Source organism: Tamandua tetradactyla, chromosome 18 (genome assembly GCF_023851605.1).
Source record: "Tamandua tetradactyla isolate mTamTet1 chromosome 18, mTamTet1.pri, whole genome shotgun sequence".
Taxonomy (NCBI): domain Eukaryota; kingdom Metazoa; phylum Chordata; class Mammalia; order Pilosa; family Myrmecophagidae; genus Tamandua; species Tamandua tetradactyla.
Window position 1 is genome coordinate 60454491 of NC_135344.1, and position 7209 is coordinate 60461699.

At 42.0% G+C, this 7209-nt stretch overlaps 1 pseudogene; it reads right to left on the minus strand.

Moving 5' to 3' along the window:
* Positions 1 to 241: 241 nt before the first annotated feature.
* Positions 242 to 2923, minus strand: LOC143662433 (heat shock 70 kDa protein 4L pseudogene; annotated as a pseudogene).
* Positions 2924 to 7209: the final 4286 nt, after the last annotated feature.

The window sequence follows — 7209 nt, forward strand, 5'->3', positions numbered from 1 at the left end:
TTTGTTTCTCAAAATAACAATGTAATTACATCTATGCTTCTGCAATAGTGCAATACAGTATCTTTTCCTGAATAAAGGAAGTTTATCCAAGGAGAAGCTTAAAATAAGGGAGATTGTTGCCAGCTACATATCAATCCTGCATGTTCGCTATAAAATATACTGGGAAAGCTTAAACTGACTTGTAAATCTATATTCAGCTAAAGCTTCACATAACCAGCAATGGAAATGAACAGAGATGCACTCATTATAAAACACTTTTCAAAACTATTGCAAAAAACAAATGACAAAAAGTGGCTAAGAACAACTGAACATCTGTTGTGTGTACCAGATGTAAAAGAAGAATGGACCCTGTGGTTACTTGCACTGTTTTTGGATTATGTAAAAGAAAAATTAAGACTTAGTCCACTTCCATCTCTCCAGAAGATTTAGTATGCTGGGAGCTGTCTTTTGTTGTATCTGGTTTAGTTTCGGTCCCACTCTGTCCATCTACTGGTCCATTGTGTTCACTATTAGCTTTCGGTTTGTCTTCAGCAACCTCTACTTTCGGTTTAGGCTTATAAATAATGGGGTTACAGGAATTATCCAGTTCCTTTGACTTTGGAACTATTTCTGAAACTTTCACCACAGGATCTTGAGTGAGACTTTGTTCTGTGCATTCATCTTACTGTTCAGCCAGTTCATGGCATCACTGATGTATTTTTCAATTTTTTCAATTTCAGCAGGATCCAAATGATCATATCTTTCATCCTTGTTTCTGTATGCTTCTATCACTTTCATGACAAGTTGGATCTTTTTTCCCAAGTCATTTAAAGCTTTCGGTCTCTCTTCATGTTCCATGTACCTCATTTGAATAGGCTGGCCATATTTCTTTAGTTCCTGAAGCTTATCCACATAAACTTGTTTAGGTTGATCCTCTCCTTCTTCATAAAGCCAATTTTCTGTGTCTTCCAATATAGCAGACAGTTTGTTGAAGTCTTCTCGAGTGATGAATTTTTCATAGACAGTACCCAGCTTGTCTCTGAAATCATACACATATTCTTCAACAGCATTCTTAGCATCATTTCTTTCTTTCTCTAACTTATCTTGCATTATCATCTTCCCCTCATTTTCAATGTAGCTGTTGAGGAGATCTTGGCCAAGCTGTCTACACAGACTACTCTGGATAGGTAGATCAATACTCTTGACTTTTCCTTTTTTAGTGGTTTGGTTTGATCTGTCTTGTTTGTCTGAGGTTGCTGACTTTGTTTTGGCTCCTGTATGATCAATTTCCTCTTCTGGAGTATGTTCAGCATGGCATTTTTGATGACCTTCTTCCTGGTCAACCTGCATTTTATCCTTGGTTCTAGAAGGCCGATGAAGTTCAGGGTTTCTCTCTCAAGTGAGAAGGCACATGGCGAACACAGTTAGGGCCTCTCTCTCAGCTGGAAGGGCACATGGCGAATACAGTGTCATCTGCTAGCTTTCTCTCCTGGCTTCTGGTTTCATGAAGCTCCCCTGGAGGCGTTTTCCTTCTTCATCTCCAATGGACTCTCTGCTTCATGGTGTTGCAGCATTCTCTGCTCTCTCTGAATGCAAATACTTTTTAATTCACTGTTCAAATCACTCAGGGATTTATCAGGGCATCACTTTGGACAAACGTACAAAATATCATGCCTTACTCAAGTTTCCATGTATTTATGGTGTTCAATTAAACTGTCCATATAAGTTATATTAGAAGTTTAAAGGAACAGATTGATTTTGATGAAACTTGGAATACAGTGAAATGTCTATCTTAAATTCCACTTTTTCTTTAGGTTATCCTCTTGAAACAAGGGTACCTGATAAAGCTGTTCAGTTGGGATTACTTGTGTGTATATGTTTTCATTTTTATTAGGCCCATGGGTAGAAGTTGCAGAGATTAATATATTTCAGAGAAAACTTGATACTCTTTTTAGTTGTAAAACAAAAATGAAGACATGGCCTCTAGCCTTTACCTTCAGCATCAAGCTTTCCTTATTTGTAGGTGGCAGCTAAGTTGCCACCCCTCAACTCCTTGTGCCCAAGATACAGAGAAAATTGGCTGTCAAGTTTCCGAATTTCACCTTCCTCACCAGCCTTGATTTTGTAATGCTCAGTGCCAATGCAAAGTCCCTTTCTAACATTACTTTGCTGTATTTTTATGATTTTATTATTTTTACACAACTGTCTCTCTTCCCCCAGGTTTAAAAATGCAATAGTCACTTGAAATCTTATACTGAATGACACCATTCTTTCTGGTGCCTTTTAGTAGAAATCACTGTCATACATATTTTGCCACTTCCTTTATAGATACATTATGAATAGCAATAATATAGCTTATCATATTTCTAGAGCATTTGACAGTGTCCAAATTGATCTCATTTACATAATTTTCTCATTTGATCTCTGGGTGATCAGCAAGATAAGTATTATTATCTTCATTTTACAGATGAGGAAATGACAACTCAGAGGAGCTAATTGGCTCACACAGAAGGGCTTGGAAATTCTTCTTTCTGCAACGTCCCACTTATCTCCAACACTATCCTCTATAAATTTATACCTCCATTTTGCAATGACAACTGTTGACTCTGTTACCTTCTCTGGCTGGAGTATCTACCTGACACAAGAAAGCATTTTTCCCTGGAATTGGGGTCTGAATTTTTGCTAGTCTTCTGTCAGTTCTTGGGCTGTGTTCTGGGAGGTTATGTGGAAGGTTTGTTTTTGGTGTTCCTCCACGTGATGGCTGCCTCCGGGTGTCCTGAGTGTCAGGGTCACTCTGCAGCTCAGACACAGCACCGCCGAGGTCACAGGGCACCCCTGGGCTTGTTTTGACTGTACACTGACCTGATCTCTGATCTGTGTCTATGGTGGTTTGGGGAAGCAGAGCTTCAGAGGTGAATGCCAGATGGTAAATACTGCACCTCATCCATTCCAAAAACCCAGTCCAGGGAAACTCCCAACAGCTAATTGAAACTGAGATGACACAGCAAATATTTATGGGGGCAGAAATCCAAACAGCACTGCTCAAACAACATATTTTGGATTAGTACTAATTAAACTAAAAGAAATACCATGGGATCTAATGTTAATACTTTCTTTTCAGAACTGATACCTTTGAATGATTGTTACACTAGGAGGATAAAGTAATATAAATTATTTACTCAAAATAGTAATTAATTCCAGCCATTTGCCTTTATACTGGTCCTCTAGTGTTGCATGGGGTCATGGAAAGTGCAGGATAAGTGCCATACGTGGCCATGTCACCAAACCTTATCCAAAGTGGTCTTTAGCTTCCTCAACTGAAAGAAAATGAAGAGGAGAGAGGAGAAGAGATGAGAAAGGGGAGTAAAGAAAAGAAAGAATGGGGGAGGAGAGACAGGTACATAGACATGATAGAACCCAGATGTGGCTGAACTCTTATGATCTCTGACATATTGGCCAAGAGCGTGGGCACGAGTCAGGGTGCCAAGGTTCAAATCCCAGTTCTGACATCTACTAGCTGTGTGATCTTGACAAATTCCTTTGTTTCTGTGCGCCTTCTTTTCCTTGTTTATGAAATCCAACCTCTTTGGGTTATGAGCATTAAATCCGTAAATAAATGTAAGTGCTTCCAATAGTGCCTACAACATAGTAAGTACCAATAAGTGTCAGATATTACTACTATTATTAGATCATCAATACTTGGAGGACAAAATAATACACTCTGGAGAAGAGGAAGGAAGGAGATGACTTATCTAAGGATTTCCTGCTTTTGCCTAGGAATAAATAGCATAAAGGAAAAAAACCTAATATTTATTAAGTACCTGTTATACTTGAAGCTACTATATTCCCATTGACTAGGGCAGAGCTAGTACAAACGTGGACTTGAAAGATATTTGCTAAAGGAATGAATAATCCTGTGACATGTAATTTTATATATATTTTTCAGGTGAGGAGTCTGAAGATCTGAGAAGTTAAGTAGCTTTCCTGAGATCACACAGCTAGCAATGGCTGAGATGGGATTTGTACCCAGGTTTTCATGGCTCTGAAGCCCATACCTCTCCCATTAGTCCATGATGCTTCCCAGAAGGGATTGGCCAGGAAGGGGACATAACATGTCTTGCTCTGCATGAGACAGGACTCTGGCTTTTTGATAGCTGCTACAGCCGTATATGACCAGTGGTATGGTAATTTTGCTAAGTACTGCCCCAGGTGATCCCCTTCTCCTCCCTTCCAGCTGCCACCATCAACCAACCAACCCCTCTCCCCTCTCAAGCCTACAGGACCAGCTTACAGGACCAATGGAATAAGTTTGATTTGAAGTTATGTTTCATGTGCAAAAATAGCTGATACATAACCAACTCACAGCCAGTGTAAGGCACATTTTCAAGCTGTTTTTATGGGCTCCCAGCCAAGAAGAGGATGTACCAGCTTTGACCCTTCCTCTGTGTCCATGCCCAATCCCTGTTGCTAGCTTAACTTCTAAAACAATAATGCCTAATTAATGCAAAATACTCAGTTTGTTTAGACATTCATTCTAAAGGCATTAATTTTGTCAATTGCTGTGTTAGTTAATAGGGAGGCAGAGGTGAATGAGGCTCCTGCACACGTATCCATTTGGGAGGCTGAGCAGGTTGTGGCCATATTAATGGAAGTGGGAAACAGTTGATGAGGATAGCTTTGGCTGGGGACCACAACAAAATCCAGTTTTGATATATTAAGTTTGAGGTGAGATGTTTTCATCTTTTTGAAAACATCCAGTAGACACAGGAAAGATAGGGTTGGAGTCTAGGAGAGAAGTCAGGCCATATGCATGAAATAGTTCAAGAAATTGGAGCTGATGAGCTCATGAAGGAAAAAACATACAATCTTGGGAAATATGGTCATTTAAAGAGTAGGTAGAATTGGAAGAGTCAGTGAAAGATGTAGAGAAAAGCTCATCAAAGAGGACTGCAGAAAAGCCAGAGAATAGTGTCCCAAGGGACGGGCTGGTTTCAAGGGGCAGGGGTGAGAACAACAGAGCCACATGCTCCAGGGAGGTCAGACAAAGTGAGCACTAAGCTGGCATTGTTGGCAGTTAGTTGCTCTCTGATCACATCAGTCAGAACAGTTCCCATAGAGTTACAGGAACAAAATCCAGACTCAAGAGTTTAATGAACAAATGTGAGTTGAGGAAGTGTAAGAGTGCTGGTCTATACTCTAAAGAAATTTACGAGAGATGTGTAGCAATAATTTGAGGCTTTAAGGGATGGCTTTGCTTTGTTCTTCTGGGATGGAAGAGAAAGGAGCCAATGGGGAGGTACAGGAACCAAGTAATGAGAGATGAGATCAGGCAGCAGATCTCTGTGGAGCAGGAGGCCTGGGATTCAGGTCAGGAGCAAGGATAAGGACCCCAGTCCCGGTAGCAGAAGAGTGTGCATGCCGCCATACCTAAGCTTATAGTGGAAGATGAAACAATGAGGGGCTTATTGTCCACTGGTCTGTCTGTAGGGAGAAGGAAAAAGCAAGGGTCTCTGAGGTGAGAGGGAGGAGGACACAGGTGGACTAGGAAATGGTAGGAGAATGGTAAAGGCTCAGCTTGGTGCAGCCCACAGAAAGGAGGAAAGTACAACAGCTGAGAGTGTGGACTCTGCAGCCAGACAGACCTGGGCTCCTTTTTAGCAGTGAGCAGTTTTGGGCATGTTCTTTAACCTTTCAAAGCTGGGGTTTCTTCATTTCAGAGTTAGGAAGAAGAATCTCACTCAGGCAGACAGTTGCTGAGAGAATGAAGTAACATGCATTCGAAGCCCTTTACACAATACCAGCTTGCAAACTGCATTGCCTCCCTTCTCCCCCCCTCCACCAGCTCCCCCCCCCCCCCCCCCCCCCGCAGCCCCCTCAAAAAGCAATTGTTCTGTGAATGGGGGAGGGGGAACTATGAAAATAAAGATGATTGAGAACAAAGGAAGGGATTTGGGTGGTAGCACATGCCCAACCAAAATGGAAACAATAACTATGTGGCCCCAGGGAGCACAGGTGGAGGCCTTTTCCAGCAAGTCCTGGTTAGCCAGAAACAGGCAATTAGAAGGAAGAGAGAAACTCACAGTGTCCTTCATTATGGAGCTTGCCGCTGGGGTCAGGCCTTTCAGTATAGGGTATGTCACAGTTAAAGTCTCACCACTCAAACCTCCAACTCCCAACCCCTGGCTGCAAAAGTGGAAGGAATGATAATGGCTCACACCCAGAGGTATAAAGTGGAACTTTACTCTCTACAAACACCCACGACGAAGTCTCCTTCCATAGCCTCAGCAGGAGGGCTACAGAAGGCTCTCAGAGAGAGATGTATTCCCCAATATAGAGGAAGGTGTTTCTGAGGTACTGAGTACCTGTAGCAGGCATTCAGCTGAGGGCACTGGAGGAAGATACCTTATTCACTGAGGCAACAGACATTTATCCAGTGTCTGCACTGATCTGGCACCAAAGTAAATGTGAGAGAGGTGGAGGGAAAGAACCAATCCCTGTTCTCCAGAGACTCAGAGTAGCGGTGATAGAGTGTGATAAATACGATGGTAAAAACATAGTAAAGAATGGGTAGGGGAAGGCTTTTGAGGGAAGTGGTACTGGATTTGAGTCTTGAGAGATTTGTTGACATTGTAGACTAGGTAAAGAGTCGGACACGAGCCTTCCACAACCTGAGCAAAAGTAGGGGAGGGAGCAAGGTGGGCTTAGAGACTGGTAAGAGATTCAGGGTACAGAGAATAGGGAGCAGGTGGCCTTGGGTTTTAAAAATGAACTTTGATCAATTTCAGAGCAAGATGTTGAGAATTTCCCACAAATAATAAGAGCTCTCATATCAAGTAGCGATCACCCCAACTCTGAAGAGCATGGAGCATGGACTGGGCAGCAGGGGATAGATGGAAGGCACCCACAGAATCCTGAGATAGTGGAAGATCAGCAGAGATGGGAAGCTGGCTTTGCTTGGCTGAGAACATCTTTCATCTCCTCATGGGGAGGAACTGAACACTAATCTCCTAACTGCTTTCCAGAGTGTTTTTAGTTTGTTGATTTGTTATACTTCCACCAATTGCTGAGTAAACTGTAAGAGTGTTCAGTGCAGGCTCATTCAGTCCATCTTAGACACCCAACGTTAATAAGAAACACCCAGGTATTTTTACATTTACATGTAGACCAGAAGGGTCCTTCCTGAATATGGCAGGTATATATTCTCTTGTCAAATGGGCAAGCCAGCAGAAC